The sequence below is a fragment of the Ooceraea biroi genome, chromosome 7, assembly GCF_003672135.1.
Source record: "Ooceraea biroi isolate clonal line C1 chromosome 7, Obir_v5.4, whole genome shotgun sequence".
Taxonomy (NCBI): Eukaryota; Metazoa; Arthropoda; class Insecta; order Hymenoptera; family Formicidae; genus Ooceraea; species Ooceraea biroi.
Genome location: NC_039512.1, coordinates 6,371,205 through 6,393,935, shown reverse-complemented (window position 1 = coordinate 6,393,935; position 22,731 = coordinate 6,371,205).

The window sequence follows — 22,731 nt, the reverse complement described above, 5'->3', positions numbered from 1 at the left end:
TGTGCTATTCTGCCGGCCACCAAGAGCGAGACCAAGAGAATTGACATTCGCGACCGTTAAGATGTTATCGTGTCTCTCATGCGATCTGGAGCGACATTATGCACGCCAGGGGTAGTTCCTCGCGCCGCGATGAAGGGGCGCGTGAGTTTTTGTCGTGACACATTTGTCGCTTTGTGCGCTTCGCTCCTAAATCTTTGTGGCTTAATCTGGACTATCGAATTACTTATTGTCGAACGACTTTTCGCTCATGTCGTTACTCCGCATAAATTTGTACGATTAAAATTGAGATGTATACGTCTGAAGCTCACATTCAGCTTATTTGTCCTGTTTATCTCCCAGCTTTGAACGTTTCAAGATGTCGAAAGCGATTGTTCGTTTTTATCATATCTATTCTTCTAACTTTCTCTTACTTTTTTTAATTATACAAACATGTTCACGTTTTGTGGAATATATAATATTTAATAATCTCAAGACGCACAGATAACAAAATATGATTACCTATATCAAATTTGTGTTAAACTATCGTGCACGAAGAACTTTGAACGCTTTCGTTCTCAGATTTTGCCAGGTGGTCAAAGTTATGTTGGAGCAGAATCAAGATGCATCTCAGAGTGCCAATTAGATGGCCGTTGACGTTCCGTTTCTTCGTACAAGGGTCCGCGAGCCACTTGTCCGGCGGTGTTCCCGTTTTCCTCGTCCCTTTGATCCGCCGTGCAGAAAAATGCCACCCCGCGCGGCCACCCCAGAGTCCTCGAGCCCCGATCGCGATCTACGCGTTCGCGTCCGGAACACGAAAATAATGAACCCGCATTAGGGGTTGTTGCGGAGCTCGTGGATCAACGTGGATGAAAGGCCATAAACGAGGGGAAATTAGAGGGGGTAGAGACGGTCGGCGCATTGTGCTTGAGTCAAGTGGCGAGGCCTCGAAAAAGGAACCGGCATCGGCTTTTTCGCAACGAACGTCTCGGCGGCCTGTCGGAGAGTCGATCCTTGCACACTCGATGTCCCCCGAGTAAATGGGGAAGGATTAGTGGACGTTGAGACGCGATGACGACTTTATTCGCATGTTACAGCGGTCGCTGGTGGTGCGGCAGCGTCAAGCAAATTTACGAGCAACGAACAAAACTTTGTTCGCGGATAATGGGCTCCTTCTTGCGCGACAAAGACACGTCTGTGTAGCCGAGTTATTTTTGCACTTGAATAGCGTTTCCGAGTCCCGCATAATGAGCGTCAACAAGTTACGTTCATTTGCACGAATAAAAATTATAATCGCTTGCCATACTTTACATATACAGAAGGTAAGAGATTTTAAATGCGGAATTGATATCGCTCTCGTAAAAGTTCGTTCAAATGCGAGAATAAAAGTGAAATCAGCATTATCAATGCTGATAAACATCACGTACATTAGACTCTCATTCAAGAAATGTACAGCACAATTATCGATGATGTAAGATAAAGTGAAGGAAGCTTCGAAGCGGCATCGAAAGATCGCAGGTAAAGCAGCACTAAACATTCATATATGCCGACGTGTATCCGGGCGTGACCTCACCCACATGATAGCGCGAACCTGTCGTCTGCTCGGTGGAGGAGAAGAGAAGGAAGAAGAGGAAGAAGAAAAAGAAGAAGCAATCCCGACAAAAGCGGCGCAGCTTCATTCATCCTACGGGAGAGACTTTTTCATATGTTAAACGTCTTGTGTCCTCTGAAAAGGACTGTGGAGATTCGTACGAGCGAGGCGTGATACTGAATCAAACGTCTCGTAATAAAGGATGCTGCCGTTTCTAAAGGACCGTGGGATCATTTTTGTGTTTAACTCCCGGCCGTCTCGCGCGCAACACGGGAGACAAGGAAATCCGAAAGAGTTATATCTAAGCGTGGTTTTCTCTACACCGCGTGCATACATTGTAATGTATTGCGCACAATCGCGTGGCATCCCTTAAAGTTAATACGCAATTCCGCCTGTGCATTCGGACCTAATGATATCGGATTTCAGACGCCGTAAATGGGATATACAAAAGAGACCAACATTCCGCGGCTTGCTCGTGAGGGCCTGTTCATCTTCTTCTGGCATACCATAAACTTGCCGACGAATCGACCACTCGTGATTACGCAAAGGTCTCAAAGGTGCCCCCGATCCCTTCGATATACCACTCGGGGAGCGCAGCAGCCACGGCGCGCTTTTAACGTGAAAAGGTACAAAGGCTCGCTCGCGGAGTTTGGCGCTCGAGTAACTTAACCCACACTTGGTACAAAGCGGACGCGCTGACCTCCGTACGCCGACCTGAAAACAGGGATCCGGGCATATCTGGTGTACCGTCGTGTACCGCGAGCGAGCACGGGAAGCCTGCCTCCTCTTGCGGTAAGGATGCCTCTCGCTTAGTTTAACACAGCGGTAGCTACGAAAAAGTGGCGGCGGCTTCTTCAAAGGACCCGCGTGCAAATAGACAGCGCAACCCCGGCGAAGACAATGCAACCTGAAACGGATAGCACCGCGAGGGAGAGTTCAAGACGCTGATAGAACAAGAAAGATACGATGGAAGATGCGCGTTCCTAGGTAGAGCTACCTTAATCATGCTTGGATTGATTCGCCCGACATTATCCACTCGCTCGACCAAGCGGCCTCTTTCACCGATTTTCGCTCGCTTTTGTGGTAAACCGGCCCGCGGATGGATTTCGTGGAAGTTCTCTGCATGTCGCTCCTCGATGGTACCGTTTCGCGTCTTTCTAAAGAAAGGTATGCAGGATCCGAGCACAAATAAAGGCCACGATTCCGAGCAACTAGATTACTACGAAATAAAGATTAGTGCCTCGAAGGCAATTCTATTCAATCTAAAATTAAATTCTTCTCAAATTCGTTAAAAGCTAATTTTTCAATATTTCCGAAATTAGCGCAAATTATTACTATAACGGCTTAAAATAAATTCGGGCATCTTTATGGTTAACATCACGAGAACGGCACTCGAAATATACACGAAATCTCCCGGCGAACGTGTCGATCGTGATCCTCGCTCACGATGAACGTCGATCATTTCATTTTTACGCTCGAACGCGAACGCGAACGCGTGGTCGTGTGCAGGTGGAGGTGATGGTTTCGCTGGATGCTGGAACAGGTTAATCTCCAGGATTCCAGCAATCAAAGTGCCATCGCTGTTTACGGCCATAGCGCGAGATTTACCGGTAACGTGCGTCATAAGATAGAATACACGCAGCCGCGGTTTCGTACCGGCGGCGCATAAACGACCGATTAATCCGAAAATACTGTCTTGGCCGAGAGGATTTTGCTCTCCCTGCCGCCCTACTCTCGGCTGCCGCGTTACCACTGGGCGGGATGCTGCGTCCTATCCGATCCCCTTTCCCCGGGTTCGCCTCCCAACGGTTGACAGATTACGACCCTCCGCTCCCGGCGGAGCCGTTCCGGGAATAATTAAGCGAAATTTTAGTGGCCAATATTCTTCGGCTGTTTATTCGGCCGATAAAGCACGTGACGTACAGGCGCCGAAAAAAATGCTAATTGTAATGTCCACGCTAATGCGCACGCGAGGCCCGCGGCCGGATGACGAAGAGGCCGCGCGCGAGCCACCCCGCGGAGGCCGCTGGTCGTTCACGCGAACCGATTCCATGGCTCCTAAACGCACCGCGAAGAGAGTAAATTGTAGCCGTGCCGCATGCTGCGTGTGCCGGGGATGTATGCTCACGCGATGTAAGACATCCGACTGCCGTTACCGGAGCCGAATGGCTTGTTAAGAGCCGCGATGGAATTTCGCTTGCCCGCCGAGGAAGGCAGGAGCAACGCCAGGTAAATCCTTCCTACGAAATATCGAAATATTTTATTCCAGGCTACTCAGCGCGCGGCACAGAAAAACATTTATTTTCCGACCGCCCGTACGTGGTAGAAATGCACACGTACCAGCCGGCGTGCGGTGCTGCGAGTGCTCCTCGACACACCTGGGATATTCGCTACTTTCTACCGCGGCAACGTTCGCGATTCGTGTCAATCGCGCATCAGGACGATATTATCGGCGCCCGAAGCTTCCCTCGGGCGCGGTTCTTCAATCGGCGCGCGCGTTATGTACACGCGGAATAATAATCGGACTGAAGAGGAACAGCGGCATGTAGCTTCGTCACCTTCCGGAACGTCATTAACCCAAAGCCGCTCAGCCGGTCTTAACCCCGTTCTCCGCGCGAAGTTGCTAGCAGGTCGTGCACGATAAGCTAATCCGAAAAATTAATTCCCTTCGGTAGGGTGCCAGGTGTCGAACTGACTGTCGGCTCACGGCCGGCGCGAACCGCGTGTATGTGCGTGCGTGCGTGCGTGCATGCGTGTGCCCTCGTACAAGAAAGGAGGACCGTCGGTGGCCTGTTCGCGTAATTAAAACAAGCGTGACGGGGCCTAAACGCTTCCGGTGCCCGGACGCCCGCGCCGTGCACACGGAGGGACTCCGAGCCGGAAGCTGGATAAAAAGTGCCCGATGGGAGAGTGGTACGGTGGATATTATCCCCGTGTACGCGAGGGATACAGGTCAACGACCTCTATCACGTGACTTAGGAGAGCTTAGTCGGTGGTAGCTGTGCTGCACAGTGCATCGCCGCAGCACTTTTTCGTCCTTTCCAACGACTTGTAATGCTCCTACAGACGCAATATCGAGTACGCCGATTAAAAGCTGAAAAACATATTCACGTATACTTGTAAACCAGACTACGTGTACGCTGGTAAACAATTTATTACCCTGTTATCACCGTACTGCAGAGTTCAATAAATCGTCGGTTAAACATTCGACGCGATATCAAGGTTAATCGCATATGAATCACGCAACCGTCAAAACACGTAAGCCACAGGTAACCATAAAAATTCTCACGGCATGCAATGATGGAAAAGTATTTTTATGGCTCGCCCGCTCCCGCCGGCGTGGCACGGCGCGGCACGTGGTTAAATCAACATCGATAACTAGCGCGTAGAAGCGGTGGATGGAGGTGTACGATCGATTAGAATGAAATTGCGCGTTCCTCTAGGCGGAGGTCACACCAGGGAGGCTGCGCCGGCGAGATGAAGATGGAGATCTCGAGGGAACGTACGCGGGCGCGGGGATCGCGCAGGCAGTCCTATTATACTCCTTAACGGCAATCATCGGCGATTGTCTTCGTGTCAGGCCATATCAAGAAAGGCAGCCTCCGCGTATTCAGATTTTACTAGCCCGGGCTTGAAGACGCGACGTTCCCGCGTCTCCTCGTGTCATCCTCAACGAGCCTCTATACAATGATAGCATTATCGTGCCGCGAGCGGGCCTCGATCATCTTCGAAGAAAGTGAGCGCCGCGATGGCGAAGTAAACGGAGGGAAATCGGTCAGCCCGAAACGACTCTCGATTCGAATCTCTTTCGGTCGTGCATAGCAAGATGTGAATGGAAAATTAATAAAACCAGTAATATCTCGGTGAAAGAGATCATTCTGAGTTGGTGGATCAAGTGCATACAATTTATTTGCAAGTAACGCAATAATGTAACGATTGAATGAATAATGAATAGAACGAAGGAAGGAAAGCCAGTATGCAGACTTTACCTTACCTTAGGCCGCTCTCTTGAACACGATATAATTTCTTATTAGTACACTTTCGAGTCACGTTCTTAATGTGTTTTACACAGCGATATAAATTAAGCCGGGATTAAAAGTGAAGTAATCTATTAACGAACAGGAAAGTAGTTCATTATTAAATTAGCATTTCTTGAACGGCTCGTGGGGAAAACTTCGTAGAATCTCTCGGAAACATCTGCGCATCGTGACTGTATTTTCAGGTAAGGATCCGTCCTCCCCTCTGCCGCTAGATCCAGGACAGATGAGGAAATATAAGAGATTCTCGAAATGTGACGTGCGACGTTGTACGCTCGATTACGAGCGTCGCACATGCCGCTTTTAACTCGGCTTTATCCCTCGGCCTCGACCGGACGTCCGTGGGAAGTGCAGGTTGCACCTTCCGAGAGGGATGAAAGGGTCCGTGGGGCTGTTGGATGCGGCTTGGTCCCGGCGACAGGTCTCGCACGACCTGGACCACGACTCCCCTCCCGCCCTCTCGTCCCCGCTGGATTTCACCTCTCGCGTATCTACGTACGCTTCAGGTATCGCGTCTTTCCCGCGTACAGGTGAGCGCCGATTATTCCTCTGGGTCGTGCGAAAGTGATTTCGTTGTTGTCGTAACATCGAACAGGCAGCGCGCGGTTTCTTCCCGAGCAGAATAGATCGTTATGCGCCGTGAAATTTCTAATTACGGTATACGCTCGGCAGTCGTATAAGCTGCTTCTTATTCGTCATCATTATTACACGGTAACGCTCGGCATATTGATAAGTTGCGCCATGCATGCTTAGCTCCGCCGATTTATGTCTATCATCCCGCGAAAAAACGCTCGATACGTCGAACTTTACCGCGGCTGTCGTCCTCCATCGACAGTAAAGATGTAATATATGGTTGATCTCCGATACGCGGAAGCTTGTTTTGAAGAATTTAGTCGTAAGTAGCATTCACACGGTTGAGACTCGGATTATTGGAATTTGACTTGGGTCAAACAACGTAATATTCTCCGTGCATAGTACGTAACAAATTATTAGGTTTTTATAAGATTTTTATGTGTTATGGTACAAACCTGTGTGTCTAATCGGGATAACGGTGAAGCAAGTTACACGAACTCCGTTATATAGAATCTTATAATAATTTACTTTAATATATTCCGGCTTTCTTTTCTTTATGAATATTTGTTCTTTAATTGTTAACATTAAACCTTATTTAATATACGGTTTTCTTTATTGTTTAAGTATACGTTTAAATATACGTAATTATATGTTACAAGAGTCTTTTAATTTTGTATATATGTTCAATTATAGTAACAAATCTTGTATCGATATTAACATAGTAAATGAATTATTGGAGATAGTTATATGCGTGTGATAATAAGAATTATTTCACAGTCTATTTTTCAAACGGAATGAACAGCTCTGGGGAAACGAGGGCAGGCAACATTACATAAAGGGTTAATAACGTTCATAATCAGTCAGCTAAAGAGGGCATTATCTGTCCGGAGTTGGATATGGTATGGTCTCTCCTCTTAGAAGCCCTACGGTGCCTTAATATAACAATATACACGCTGCATATTATGGCAGGACGTGATTATATGCCGCGCAAAAACGTAACAAGGTAATATGACGACCGGCATTGGCGTGGAGATTAGTGGATCGCGTTCATGCAATAACAGTGAATACTGATACATAGTTTACGAGTTACGACTAAAAAATTCTAATTTTTACAATCAAATTTATTTAAGATAAATTAATTAAATAAATTGCGCCAAGCAATTGTCCAATTTTAACATAATTCTCTTCTCGCAAATTAGATTTGCATAATTATAAGTAGTATCAACAGCTAATTGAACAATTTTTTAAAAATCTGCAATAAAAATGAAATAAATTTGACGTTTACAATCGTTCTCTCCTCTATGGAAAACCTTTTTTCGCGCGAAAGAGGTCATAGGGGGCCACAGGAAGCATATCTGAGAGGTTCGAAGCAGCGTGATCCCCATAATGGATCCGTGGGGTTGCATTTCCCATGGAGTGACCGCAAGGTGGTCCATCGAGTTTCTCAGCTCCCTGTGCCGGGATCTCCATCGGCACTAGGCTCCCATGGAGTCCCATGAGCCCGTACACCTGCCCGCGCGATCACCGCCCCGCTGGAAACTTTCTCTCTCTCCCTCTCGTTCCCTCGCGCTCTTTCCGCTTCTCTCCGCGCAGCATCCGCGCAAGCAATCCTTGCCTGCAGTTAATCGCAGTTCGCGGCACCGAACGAAAAAAACCATGGTGGAGGAAAAAGCGAGGTGGTTTGACCCGCGAGACCGTACCCCAAGAAAGAGAGAGAGAGAGAGAGAGAGAGAGGGAAAGAGAGATCGATAACGGCCGCTAATTAATTCGTGTTCCTTGCACGATAATTGGAGTACCTATCTGTCGATCGGATCCTTTTCCACTTTCCCACGTAATGCATCGCGCGATCGGTACCACGTGTGCACACCAATGGCACTCTCGGCGTATCCCGGACGCCGTCGACGGGGTCCGTCCCATCTACGACGGGCCCGCGCGAGCGGGAGAGACCGTGCCAACATCCCGATCCTTTCTCACGTGTCACCGACGCAGTAAATTTCATTCCTCGTGCGCCCGCGCTCGCGCATCTCATGTGAAACTCCGCCATTACCGCCGTGGGTGCATCGCTCCTTGCATTCGCGACGTCGCCTGCGCTCAGCTAAGTATTCCACGTGGATCACGATCTGCCCGCGCCATCGGCCAGCCAAAGGCGCACGGCGATTGCGACCGATCCACGCCCCACTTTCAAGCCCACCTACGTCGGCAATCATTGTCGCGTGTACGTATGTACCAGGGTGTCAAGGTGTCATCAGGATGTCACGTCAGACTCGTTGACTCTGTAAATCCCTTCGGGAAATTTCTTTTGGATGATTTCTTCGCATGTGTCACTAATTTGTCTTGAACGTTGTAATATCAATTTTTCATTCGTATCGTAAAGGATTAATGTTAAATTATTCATATTGAGAAATAATTTTTTTCCTTTCAGAAATGTATGTAGTAAATTCTTTTCTGATATCGTGTCTACAAGTATTGAATGTCAATTATTATTCATGAGCTCAAGATCAAAGTACACAAAAGCTTGGGTCGCCTGTTATTGACAACTCGATGGAGTATCAGCGGCAATGGCAACGAGAGGCTGTGCCACGGCTGTTTCTAGTTCTCACGAGGTTGCGAGAAAGCGATTCCTTCTCTCTTTCTTCCTTTCTCCTTACTCGCTTTCCTTCTTTCACCCAATCCATCTTTCTCCACGGTCGCGTATCGTTCCTCATTCAATGTGCCGGCTGCACTACTGCACGTTCAAGTCACATGCCTTGAAATATGCGGCATGATTTCACAAAAATAATTATAATAACTGATAGTCAAAAAATATGCCAATAAGGAATATAGTCGAAGTTTTGATTGGCGAATAATTTGAATCACATTCATAAATGTATAAAATTGGATTTAACAATTAATTTTATCCAAGAAAGAGTATGGACGCAAAATTGGCAAAGCTATTATTATAATCACTCGGTTGCGCTATCCTCATAATCCGCCCCTGCCAACACCTGCCGCACACTCGTTCATCCACTTCTCCTCCTTTTCCTTCTCTACTTCCTTCTTGTTCTTCTTCTTCTCCCCGCAATCCTTCTCTTCCTCTGCGAGTTCTTCACCCGATCGTATCTTCGGCGCACCTTCCAACGCAGATTATAAACCGCCGGGATTTATGTCGATTCCTGGAATCGGGCTCAGAAAGAATGGACGAGACGCCACGATGTTCTTCTTTCGCCTCCTCGCCATTCTCGCCACCCCCGTTTCTTTCGTGTATCGGCGCGCCGTTGGATTATCGCGGGAGCTCGATAAATCAAGTTCGCGCGAGCGAATACGAGATGGATATCGGCGAGCACCTTGGCATTTTCGGCGAGAGAACGCGTACGCAAATATACGAACACTTTTCCTTAAATCTGAAATCCTGGTTACATAAATTGCATTCAGCAAATTTAGCACTTTGCACTATTATTTTAGTACTTTAGTATTTTGTAGCCTACATTCAGATTATATTTTAAATAATTTTAGAATTTTTATGAAAAGATTATTATAGACATTAATTACTGATACGACATATCATTGATTAAACAATGTTTTATGTCTACGTGAAACTGTTATGAGTCATCTGAAACATCTGTTTTCAATTAGAAAATTCGTGGAAAAGTTCGGAACATTGTTAGATGAAAGCGGCTATCTGTAATGGATCGATGCTCCATGAAATTCGATCCAAGACGAATAGACAGCCACGGAACTTCTTACGCCGGAACTTCGTGAGTGAATCCTTCCATGTGGTCTCTCACGAGTTTGGACGCACGAGGAGAGCAACAGTCGAGAAAATCTTCCCACAAAAAGTAAGGTACAGGTAGATATCCTGTTTCCATTGAGCGACAGGTAGATTTCTTCGCTGTAGCTACGCCGTCAATACCCACCTCAGAGATTTGTGAAAGAGCCACGGCACTCTCGGAAGGAAGGGAGGGACTCGAAAATAGATTAATATATGCAAAAGTTCCATTGGACCGACGATCTTTTCCCACCGGAACAAGTGAACTGGCCTACTGGAGCACCCATATTGAAACCTCCTGTTTCACCTGCTACTCATCCTCTCCCCTTTCTTTCATGAACGCTCACGATTTCTGGGAGATTTAAACCGAATGTCCTTTCCCAGAACGTACTATGAGAAATCGTTCACCCATGACGAAAGTGTTCCATCAACTCACCACTTCTGCCCGTCCACGATTGTTATTCATGATTGCAATTTCCGCGATATGATTTTTAGAATTTTATCTTTCCAATTTTTATTTTGTACAATCTTTTCTGTACTTTACGTAATGGTCCATTTGGCGTCAAACGATAAAAGCTTGAGTGCCCACTTGCTCGCAAGCTTGCTCACAAGCTTATATCTCGGAGACATCGGGAGAGTTGCTCTTCAGGGGTCGCGGCCGGTACAACCGAAACCGGCAGACCGGTCGGTTGCTTTATTTTATGGTTTTTCGAGACAATGTTTTCGCTGGGGCCGTTTCTGCTCGCACGGGCGCTCTGATACGAGCTGTACGCTGGGGCCCATTGTCTTCAGCGAGCGTACTCACAACGCGACCCTATCGACCCGGAGCTACTTTATTCCCGCATTAAAACAGGTCCCCGGCCGAGAGCACCGCGGAAATTTCGTTCCAAAATTCATTACGCAGTCATGCGATGGGCGCCGCGAGCAAATCCGGTCCAATAAAAAACATCGTTCTGTGATGCTCGCACCTTATTAACTTTTTTAGCAACGATCTTGCGTACTTTATTACGACGCGCACGCAAGTGTAGTGTCAGCCGCTGTTTATTAGCTTGAAGCCTGTCTGAATGCCGCACCTGTGCTGTACAAGAAGCCATAGTGTTTTGAATGGAAAAAGATAGGCCCTCCGGGAATACGAAGATTTTTAGAATTTATTAAGATGATCATCTTTCCTGTCTGTGGCAATGCAAGTTAAAAGAGTAACGAGATATAAAGTTTCGTTAATATATTTAGTTACTTATTTTAGTACCTAATTATATCCGGTATATGTAAGAGTGGACAGAAATGATCTTATCTGAAAGAAAAAATAATTATGTTGATCAATAAATAATGCTTATTTATCAACGATAAATAACTTATTAAAAATGCGAAACTACATATGTAGCAAAATGTAGTTTTGCGCTTTTAAATCTAGCATTTCAATTATTCTCAATAATTAATTTGCACAATATCGATAACTCAAACCGTTGCAATTTATTAAATGCACAAGGTGGGCAATCCTTAGTGTTTATGGAGACGGTTAACCGAGAATAAAATGAAATACCAAACAAGCCCGTTCGCACTTCTAAAAAATACATTCGAAGGATGCGCATCGTTTGGCATCCGCGAGATAAAATCTAGCGTTACTTTATGAGCTGCGGGTGATTCTTTATGGCGTGGGGAATCCGCGCGTATAAGCGCCTTTTATCTCTCCTTCTGGCGACTTCTTCATTTTTTTTCCTTCTTCTCGAGACTGCAGGCGCTGACAGCCGAACTTCCTCGCTGGGACTCGCTGCTTGATCGCACCGCGAAATTCCAAACTGAGAAACTGATACACACGGAGATGTAACGTATTCCCCTCTCTCGTGATAAACGGCGCTGCTAAAATTATTTATTGTCCTGCCGAGGTAGAACCACGTAATCCCGTAATCCGAGTTATAGGACTGATTATTCCATAAAAAAGAAATTATCAGCGCGATTAATCAATTTTGTAATGTCTCTTGTCTCGCCCCTCAAAACGGTAAAAAAATTAGTAGTACCTAATTATTCAAATATTTTATACCGTTTACGTCGCATGACTAGCACTTACTAATGTTAACGTTAAATTATTGAATTACCCGATCAAATTGCAAACATGAGAGGAATACTTGATCAAACGCTTATTCGTGTTGGTCCCCACTCGTTCCTCGCTCTTCTCCAGAAAAATCTTCTCGCGCGCGAGTCGCGTGGGCGACCATCACGTAGGTGGAGTCGTTTTGCGTGCACACGCGTGTGCACGCGAGTGCATTGTCTCTTATTGTCCACCGGATCGGCGTATCCGCTTTCCAAAACTCTCGAGTGTGTACCGCGCGCAGGTTGACTTTCTCGTTTTAGATCGTCGCGGATTCGCGCCATTGTTCGTTATCACCCTACACATCTGCATCTGCTTTCCAAAAGGCTTAGAATTAACGGCGATTATATTTATTCACGTTTTCCTCCTACGATTCACTAATTTTCCTTGCTCATGTCTGTGGCAGCGAGCCCGCAGAGAAACTTTTGGTAATGATTGTGCTGAATCATCATAAATAGGCCCATTTTTCGGGAAATCAATATCCCTTGTCAAATGAGAAATTTGTATGGCAATTATAATGATGATGAAATATGAAATCTAATATATTACACAATCCGCATTATTGCATCAATGTTAATGTTGATATGTTTTTATCAAAATAATGAATATAGAAATTATAATTAAAATTATAATTTTATTTTTATATTATATATGTTATAAATAAAATTGTTAATATTATTTTATTAAAACTTAGAATTAAACGCTTTTACTGATGCGTCCATTCATTAACGAATTAACGCGTGCACGCAATTAGACAATAACAATAAATCCCAAGCTGGACATGTATGTGCACGAAGTGGGTGGCGATTGCCGTTTCGCAGCTGCAGAGCTACCTGTATTTTTCCGCAACGCGTTACCTTCTTCCCGTCTTCCTCCCGTTCACTCTTTCTCCTTCGATCATTCATCTCCAAGTCCATTAGAAGCAACCCGGCTCGTGGTATCGCTCGTATCAGAAAGTACCAGCACGTGTGTATCGGCGGCTCCTCGATCTTCCTGCCCTTCCCATCTAGACGAAGCTGGATCGCTCGCTTTGTGCTGCGAGGATCTCTCCGCTCATAGATCACTGCATAAATAATAATAGTACGATAATTGTGATATATCGTGATGTGTTACCAAGCACGCCGTTACAACGCGGGATGAAAGGAAGACGTATGCAACGCAAGGTGTACCCACTCTCATATCTCTATAACACAGAAACGTACACTCTATTTTCACTGCAGCTTTCTTACGCTATTCCTGCAAGCACGATATAATTCTCTGTTTACTCGAAATCTAGAGTGTGGTAGCCAATAGTCTTCTTTTCGCGTACAGTACCGGTAGCGTTCGCTATCGAGCGCACACGCGATTGAGTTATCTATCAGAGAGCGTATCTTAACGACGTTGACACTACGCCGGGGCGAACGAATGCCACACACCTCGTGACGGTTAACGTTAACGACCTGGCGATCGTACGGGCCGATAACCGGCGCGATCCAGAAAAGGGCAATTATCACGGGATAGAGAAAGAGCGGCGTGAGGGCGAGGCGAGGCGCCAAGTCGTGAGCTAGTTGTTAAGTGATTCCGATAACCTCTCAATCGGCCGGCAAACGGCCGGGGAAGACTCTCCTCGACCGGGAAGAAAAATCGCCGCCGAGATCGGCCCATCGCCGCCTTCGCCAACGCGGTGCCGTGGAATAATTAACGGTGGACCGGACGACCTGAATCGGCCGAGCGTATCTCTTCTTCGTCCTCGTGGCTTCTTCCTGAAGGGCTCTCCTCTTGGTCGCCTCGCGACATCCCGACACGACGTTAACGGTCGATGACACCGTCCGATGAAGATCGTACGATCTACGAGTTTCATAGAAAATCTCTACGCCGCGAGAGATTTATCGGAATCCTTGACGAGATTCAAAGATATTTGTGTATACGTTTCTCCCGTAATACATATCCAATCATGAAAACAGATTGAATTTCAATACGCTTGTTGTAACTACGGGCTGGCTTAATGACAGCTTGTTAGAGAAATATCTTGGAAAATTAAATGAAGATTTTATTCGGTACGCAATTAAAATTGTTTCGTTTTAATTAACATCAATGGTAATTCACGGATACTTATCATCATAACTGAGAAAACGCGCGCGTTTACAAATTTCTATCAGATTTTATTACGCTATTTATATTTCATTATGCACTTGTGAGACTTCGTTTTCGTTTTCGGATCGTAATCGTGAGTCGGAGAGCGTGCTCGCTCGTGCTTACGCTGGCCGATTTTACAATGTAATATATTTTTGAATTCACGAGGATGCTGCGCACGTAACTGGTAGAAAAGGACCAAGTTGGGTGGCTATGCTACCCGTCATCAAGAACCTTCCCCTCCAAACGTTGCGAGCAAAGAACCGTGACGGTAGTCGGCTCCCTGCAGATTTGTGGTTGCCTGATTGAAATAAACAGCCCCGCAACGTTCTCCGCCCATGATCATCATTCCAGATCGCCTTATGGCTATCCCTCGACTTCCTTATAGCGATAATAACTTATGTCATCGTGGAACATCGTCAAAAAATACGAGTTTACGAATGAACAAAAATGCGAGCGATTAATAAATGATCATCGCAAGTTATGACGATCGCGATTTTTTCGGGTACTCGTATGCGGTACGGTGTGTGACATGAATGATGTGCATTCCGAGTCACCCGGCGCATTTCGGTAAGGATACATTTATTCGCAAACATTGCCGTCGCGCTGCGATAAAGTAATGATGAAAAATAAACCGTTCTATCCAATTACGACATTCCGGTGGACCTTAGGAGTTCCAACGATCGCGCGGTCCATCGTCCAGCTTCCTGGAGACCTCGCGAGGAGTGCCGGAACATGGAACAGGATGGTCTCGGTTAGTCTCGGTGTCCGATTTCGTATGAAACTCTGTTTACGAGGGGCGCGGGCATTAGCGCCTTCGCGAGAAACTCTCGTGTTACTGATCTCTTGCGTCCGCGGCGGACCAACCTTCGCCTCATCGCCCTCGTCGTCGCAACGATCTTGTAAAAACAATTAAAAGAAGCCGAGCCATTAAAAACGCGATCTTGGAGCGAGCCGAATCCTCTTAAGGCCTCTCTCCCGTATTCCCTTTCTCTCTATCGCGAGGCCCAAGGCGTTCCTGCACTTTGCGCAGCTGCGCGGCAACATTAAAAATACATCGCTTACAACTCCTCACGATCGTGATTAATTTACAGTGCTGTAAATTCTGCCTCTCGCTCCATTCGCTAATTTTCGAGGCAATTAACAGCGTGAAACACTGCGACTTGCATGAGATGCGTCGCGTTCTCGTAGCAATAAACAGAATATTAAAATGGAATTAAATCGCGATAAATTCGCGAAACGAGCGAAACAGTCCCGGACATGTCTGTTATTGCCTCGCGAAAATCGTTAATTTGAGATTTCGGGGAGCTAGAGATAACGTCAGATGTCCAATTATCCTACGATCCAGCGTTACAAACGGATCGCCGCAGCGGGCCTACCTGCCCTTGCCATCCTCCTCAAACCCTCAGCCTTCTAAGGCACCTCTCGCTTCCGAGAGGCACTTGACTTTTAGAGGCGAGCGAACGAAAGTTACTGCCCGGGCGGGGCGCGGTTCTTTAACTTCACGCTGTTTTTACGCGGCGATACGTCAAACGACGCTGGACCACCTCGCGAAAGAGAGACGCAATCTGGTAGCGATGTTAATGCCCGGCCACGGCGTTAAAGACCGCGTCAGTCTTTCTGACCCCACTAACACTAATACTCTACCTGACCACTGTTGTCGTTCTCACAACTGCGCTGCTCTTCTCCGAGGAGGAGGAACGAATCGGCTCGAAACCGCTTTACATACCGCCGGCGCTCTTCCCTTTGTCGAACGAAAAAATATTACGATACCCCGATATACGGCGAGCCGTATCGTGCGCCGCTTTGTTGTTCCGATTGAAATTCTTACGGCGTGAGTGTTCGCCGTTCAACCCCCGCGACGACTCGCGCGCGACTCGCTCGAGGAACGCGACCGAGGATCGCCTGGTACGCACCGCTAATCGCGAAAGTATTGTAAAAAAATGAGAAGTCTCGTTAAAATAGAGCGACGTGTCGACTCGAGAGTCTGGCGAGAACCGACGTGTTTCCTTTCGCGTTTCGACCTGCCGTCCCGATAATGTTTTACATGCTTATTCAGTCGGGAAGCAAACGCCAGCACGAGTCGGACCACACGGACGTTTGGGTTCCAGCGCACGAAATCGAGAGTGCTCGCTCGGTGGCGCGCGCTGGAACGCTGGGCGGAATTCCAAGAAGCCTGCGCCTTTTTTTCTCTGTCCCTCTCTCTTCCGCCGATGAAGTGGAGAACGTACGCCAGACGCAGAACTCCAGAGAGTCTCGGTTGTTCTGATTTATTAATTCCTGTTTTATTTCATCAAGATCAACGTGGCCGGTTTTGTAACGATGATATTGCAACGTTTATGTCCTCCGTAGACTTAATTAGCATATAAATCCGTTCTTTCGATGAGGGTTTCTTACATTTTCATCATTTGCTATGGTAACGTCCATAAACGTTTCGGGATTCTTTCGTCGGATTTATGACAAAACGAACACACGCAAGCGACGAGACGTTAATTAGGAAAGTACGGCGTATCGATCGCAGAATGACGCAGCCGGTTTCACCGCGCTTATGATACACGCATTCGGTGCGAATTATGTGCGCTATTTTATCCGGACGGTCCGCGGCCGGCAGTTTATGATTGCGCTCGCCATATTTGCGTTGAATAGGCCGATAAATACGCCGTGCGAGACAATAGACTTATAGTTATTGTCACCGGGTGTGTGCCTATACGTGCAAGCGCGGCCACGATGTAACCGACGCATTGTGGTCCCCGATTTAGTGCTCGAAATTCAGCGGAAAAGCGCGCGCCGGTTCGTTATGCCGCAATGGCACAATGCGCAGTAATGGAAGCCGGCAATGATCACGAGCGGCACTCACGTGGAGCCGCAACGTTGCGGCAATCGTATAACGCGACCAGCGAGTACGATTGTAACTCTCTTTACCGCGATTAATTGTACAATAAACTAGATAACGAGAAGTTGAATTAAACATTTGCGAAGCGATTGCGAGAGCGAATTATCCCGCGCCGACAGACGCGGGGACAGATCGAACCGCGTGCTCTCCTTTCGGCGAGCGATGTCGAGGGTACAGTATACACATTCGCATCGTGCACCTCCCAGCCTATAAACATATGATTATGCCGTGGTGTCTCGTCCGGATAGATAAAGAACTATGTAGTCATGCTGTGCTGACTACATAGTTCTTTATCCATCCGGACGAGACACCAGGCATAATTACAATCGAACTTCACTTACAGGTAAGTTCGTTTAATTATACAATTTTTTTTATAGGCAAAAATTGGCGACCCGGCAAATGCAAGGATTTGTCTTTATTGTTGGAGAAATGTACACTAAAATATACATCTTTTTCAAAGATTTTTTTGATTATCGGAATACATTAGATTTAATTTTATTAGCAGCTGTTATAATTTGAAATTCTTGATGAAAAGATATACGAGTCAACCTGACCTGAGTCGAGCGAGAAAGAGCACCGGCGCTTTGACGTTGCACGTTCGCATCGCATCGCAGCTCTACGCTTGCTCCACTTTTTATGGCGGCTGCACGGATCCTCATAAATCCGCCCGCGGGAATAATCGATTTCAACGAGCTCGCTTTGAAACGCGCGGTGAGTTTCTCAGGGATATTTTACACGGCGGCAATCGGGGAACATGTCGTTTTCGTGATAGTGGTAGACCTCGAGGATCGCGCGTCACCACAGCCGGCGCCGGTCTCGGAAAGGGTTATTGACAGTCGGCGAGCAGTCGAGCCGATAATTAACCGCTAATTAATAGCCAGTGTAAAACGGCGCCCACGTTTTCTCTCTCCCTCCCTTCCTTTTCGCACAGTTTCCTGGCAGGCGCTTCGAGGGAGCGCCGCTCCTCTCTCCGTTTCTTCGCTTTGGGATTTCTGCGGCCGAAGATAAGATCGCCGCTTGATGCGCCCCGCCGCTCGAAACTCCAGATCGAAGCGGTTTTATCGGATCGGCAGATTCTTATCCAGCGATTTGGCACGGCCGAAAGATGCTCCGGAGCGCCTTATAAGGTCATTTACGCGATCAACGGTAGCCCGATGCTAACGCCGGATCTCGCGCGATGGCTCACATATCCTCACCTTGTACATGTTTAGATTGCGTATCGCGCACACATGACTTTGTAAAACTTCAAAGGTATTTTCGTAGCAGACTCTTGATCGCAGCAGTTCTCCAATCGATACTGCAAGTTCGTTGTAGTAGTTTAATCGATGTTTCCGTAGCTTTTACCAGCTCGAAGCACCAAGCATCGTAACATTGCGTAAAATGTAATGATCTTTTTACAATTTTATAATTTAAATTTGCAAAATATTTCTGGTCTGAGCAAATTTTCGATAAATTTCGATGCCAGTAGCTTCCCATGCAAGTTTTCATATTTTTGTGGCTTCGCAAGTCGGCAGCTCGTTACCTAACGAATTTGTACTCAATTGCGGGTACAAGCGCAGCGTTAAGTCTTAACGTTACATGAAATATTATGATTTCTTGTCTAATAGCGAATTTTCGAAAGACCCTCGCTGGTCCCACGGTACCTGCTGAGAGCGAAAAGTACGCGTAAAGCGGAGAGGGCCCGCGCGACTCGTTTGCTCGGTGTACGTATTGTGGTCGTCTGGTGGATGACATCAGCGTGCGCCGTCGTCGATGACAGCTGGAGACTCGAGGACCTTGCCGTAATGACGCTGTACGCGCAGCATAATTGCACACGAGTGTCCATAAAACTTTCGAGATCTTATCGCAGGCAACGTCGAAACGCGCGCCTCGAAAGAGTGACCGCTCGGTGACGGCGTTAATTGCCGCGCGAAAGCAAGTTTAATCAGACCACCAGAATGTACACTCGCGCGCGTGGGAATACTAATTTGATGTTAGCACAGTCGACGAGCGAATTGCGCGCGAAGAGAAAAGAAGAAAGATTTTAGTCGCCACCGACGAGTCGCATCGCATGGCAATAAAAATAATTGCCGTCATTATTCGCCGATTAGCATTAATGTTAGGATGTCGGCGCGAGACGTAATTAAATACTATGATTATCGGCGTAATTAGTAACAAGGTGAATAATATAGAACTGGTTCCGAAGCATTTATTATCGCGTCCTACGCTGACCTCATCGTGGCACCTCCCTGAATTATTTCAGGAATGTTAATCTCGCAGGAAACTAATACTGCGATTAGGACTCAAGAAGCTCTTCGATTGTTACAAAATTGATTAAAAGCTTTTGAATCCATCCACTGCGTGGTTATTCCGGGAAAGAAAGAAATTACTAGATTACTCGTGGGGGAAAAGCTGAAATGTCCAAGAATGTATCGTTAATGAGCATAAATTTCTCTTAAACTCCGCGCACGTCGCATCGTCCTTTCTGCAGTCCGTCGAAAATGAGAGTGGTGCATACTCCAGCGTCGTCGGACGTGCAACGGCGACGCGACGGCGCGCGTGCACGCACACCAACGCGGGAATTTATGCCAATTTGTTTGGTCCCGTCGTACACGGCGGAGTCACATTCGCCGGCTCCTCTCCAGCTTTTGATTTGTGCCCTCGTTATGCGCGCTCCGCTGGAGTCGCGCTGCTCGGAGGAACAGCGCGCCTAATTTCGTATTCCCGTCCGCGGCGGGCCACGAGCGCGTAATTCCGCCTTAACGAATCTCGGTGCATCTCGCGAGTGGCCAATCTGGTAGGTAGCAACGTGGCCGCATCAGCGGCAGTATCGACGATGCGAAGAAGAAGAGGGATATGAAGAGACCGAGTCGGAAAGCCAGAATGAGCGAGGGAGACAGAGAGAGAGACGACGACGGCAATAAGAAAAAGAACGGAAAGAATCAAAGAGAGCTCGAGGGAGGCCAAGGAGGCGGGGGAGGCGGTAAAAGAGGCTTCCTGTTCGGGGGCTCGTTAAATCCCGTCCTGGGCATCCCGAGCGTTAACTCTGGCCCAATTAGCATACACAGCGCAGGCTACATCGCGGAATACACCTGCTTCTTGCTCCTCTTCGGTACCCTGCCTCCTCTGCCTTTTTCTCTCTTGAGCGTCTGAATAACGCGCGAAAGCGCGAGTTCGGTTTCACTCGCTCGTTCGCGCAGGTTGTTGCACGGCCTGGTGGCGCAGGTGCCCCACCTGTTTCGTCGTGAGACGCGTACATATATACACGCCGTGCGTACGACGTAGCACCGATTTACGTCGCTCGTCCGTCGAGGGGCCACCACCGTTCGCGCCGCCGTGCATGAATACGCGCGCTCGCCGAAGAGGATATCGAGGACCGATGTGAAGGCCCATTTGCGGTCAGCGCGAGAGAAAGATGCGCGTCTACGGTGAAACCTACGGTGGACCACTCTCGGATGCACTTCTCACGTCGCAGCCGGATTAATCGGCGCCTTTGACATCGACAGGTGGACCGAATTTCAATTCGATGGATTTGTTTCTTCGCTGTGACATAACAAATTTTCCGTTTTCGGCTTAACTCGCCTCGGTTATTACCCTACTTTCCCTCAGCGAGATTGCGGGATATCCGTGCGCGCAGGTGAATATGAGAGGCATATGATACCTGCGACAAATTAAATCGACGACAAGGAGACTACGCTTTCGTCGCGCAGGTGCCCCGCCTTCGCGTAACGCGCGTACGGCGATAGTGCGTGCACAGGTTGCTAAACAGGTGTATCGTAAAGTAAATGGAGACGATTGTCGAATAATAAGAGAAACGATCATGATTTTTGTTATAACAAACGTGTTCTTTTTTTTAACAGAAGATTCATCAAATTATATTATTGATTATAGGCAATTAGAATCGCGTTATTTGCTTGGCACGATGTATGTAAAAAAGGAAATAGGTTTTAAGATATAGTTTCGTTATTTTTTTAATTGATTCATTATTTCTCAAAACTTTCTAATAAATTTCTTTAAAAAAGTAAAAAAGTATTGGAAATTATCATGGAAAATTTAGCTCGATTTGCAATAATACTCGAAATTCTCGGTACAAGCTAATTGGATACTTCACTAACGATGTAATGGTAATTGAGATAACTAAACGGCACTGATTGAAATTTTGTCGAGTTGAGGAAGATAGCATGTTCGGGCTACGCCCCTCCACAAATTGCTGTAGCTCGAGAGCAGGTGCCCATCTGTCTCGCCGCATAAAAGAATCTTAAGTCGTATGCTGCAAAGAAAAGAGGAAACCTCGGCTTGCTGCAAGAAGACTCAGGAATTTGCAACAGGTGCCGCGAATCTGAGAAATGGCGAAGTAAGCGCCACGAATATCCACGTTTGCATATGCGAATATTCATTATATTTCTTATTTCATTTCAATAATTAAACAAAACATGCACAACAAAATGCAACAAAATAAATTTATTTATCTTTTACAATCACGATGCAATTCTTATCTTATCTTGATAACCTAAAGAGTTTTACACAATTATTTTGAATAATTAACATAGCCGAATTTGCAAGATAATTAAAATTTATTAAAACTATCGAGGCAAATCCTATATTTATGCAACGAGCTCACGTCTAATCACCGAAGCGATAACAGCGATGCACCTGGCAGTGTTTTCTCGGCGGAAGGTGCGTGCACCTGTTTTACGGCGTAAAATCATCCCGAGTCGTGCACCGTACAAGCGGGACGTGCACGGAATCTAAAAAAGGCTAGTAAAGGAACAAAGGAAGAGGGGCATTAATCGCACGGAGTACACACTCTCCACAGGTTTACTCCACTTTATCTCGCTTCTACATGATTCCAGATGGACGTCGAGAGGGGCAAAAAATTCCAACAGCAAAAGATCATGTAGAAACACCGCTCCTGATTGGCAGACGGCCGATCCGACAACGGCCGTTTTCACAACCGAATACACGAGAACGGACTCCACGGTGAAACGAAGGGAACCCGGTTGAAGAGAGAACCCAGTTGAGGTTGAACTCGGTTGACCCCGCTGTGTTCACCCACACCGGTGGGGCCCGAGGCCCCGTTCGAGTCCTCTTCGTCTCTTCTTCTTCTCGCTCGCTCACACCTCGCTACGCCCTCTCGACGGTTTCAACTTCTCTCCCTCCCCCTTTGTCTCTTTCTCCTTTTCTCTCCCGAGCGCGTTTTAAAAGAGATTTTATTTTGTCCTTTTGATTCTTTAATTCTTTCGTCCCTCTTCCTCGTCGTCTTCTCTCCCTTTCCGTCCCTCGCCGAGGCACTGGCTCTACAGGTGTCTGCCGCACCTACTAGTCGCGAAGGGTGAAGAGTGAGAGGGTGCTGGAGGCCTGGAAAGAGAGGAGTCGAAGTCGCTCGTGGTAGCGGCGGCGGCGGTGGCGAGGACGAAAAAAGGGCAAAGTAGAAAGGGAGAACCGGACTGCCCACAAAGGGACCTAATAATGAATCATAATGAGCGCGCGGGCGCGTATAAACGCGCAATGGAGCCGCGGATTTCTCGCTGGCGGGGAGGAGACGGGTCTCACTTTCATATATGCAAAGCGCACAGTTGCGCGTACGTACATACGTTAGGCTCATTACACAACGAGAAACATAAGACCACGACACTCGGCAAGTAAGAGCGGAACCGGGTCCGGATTGCCGCAGTAGTCATTGTTCCAAAGCCGAACGGCTGGCTCGTAATTTCTTCTGCTACCGAATGTTCGACGCAC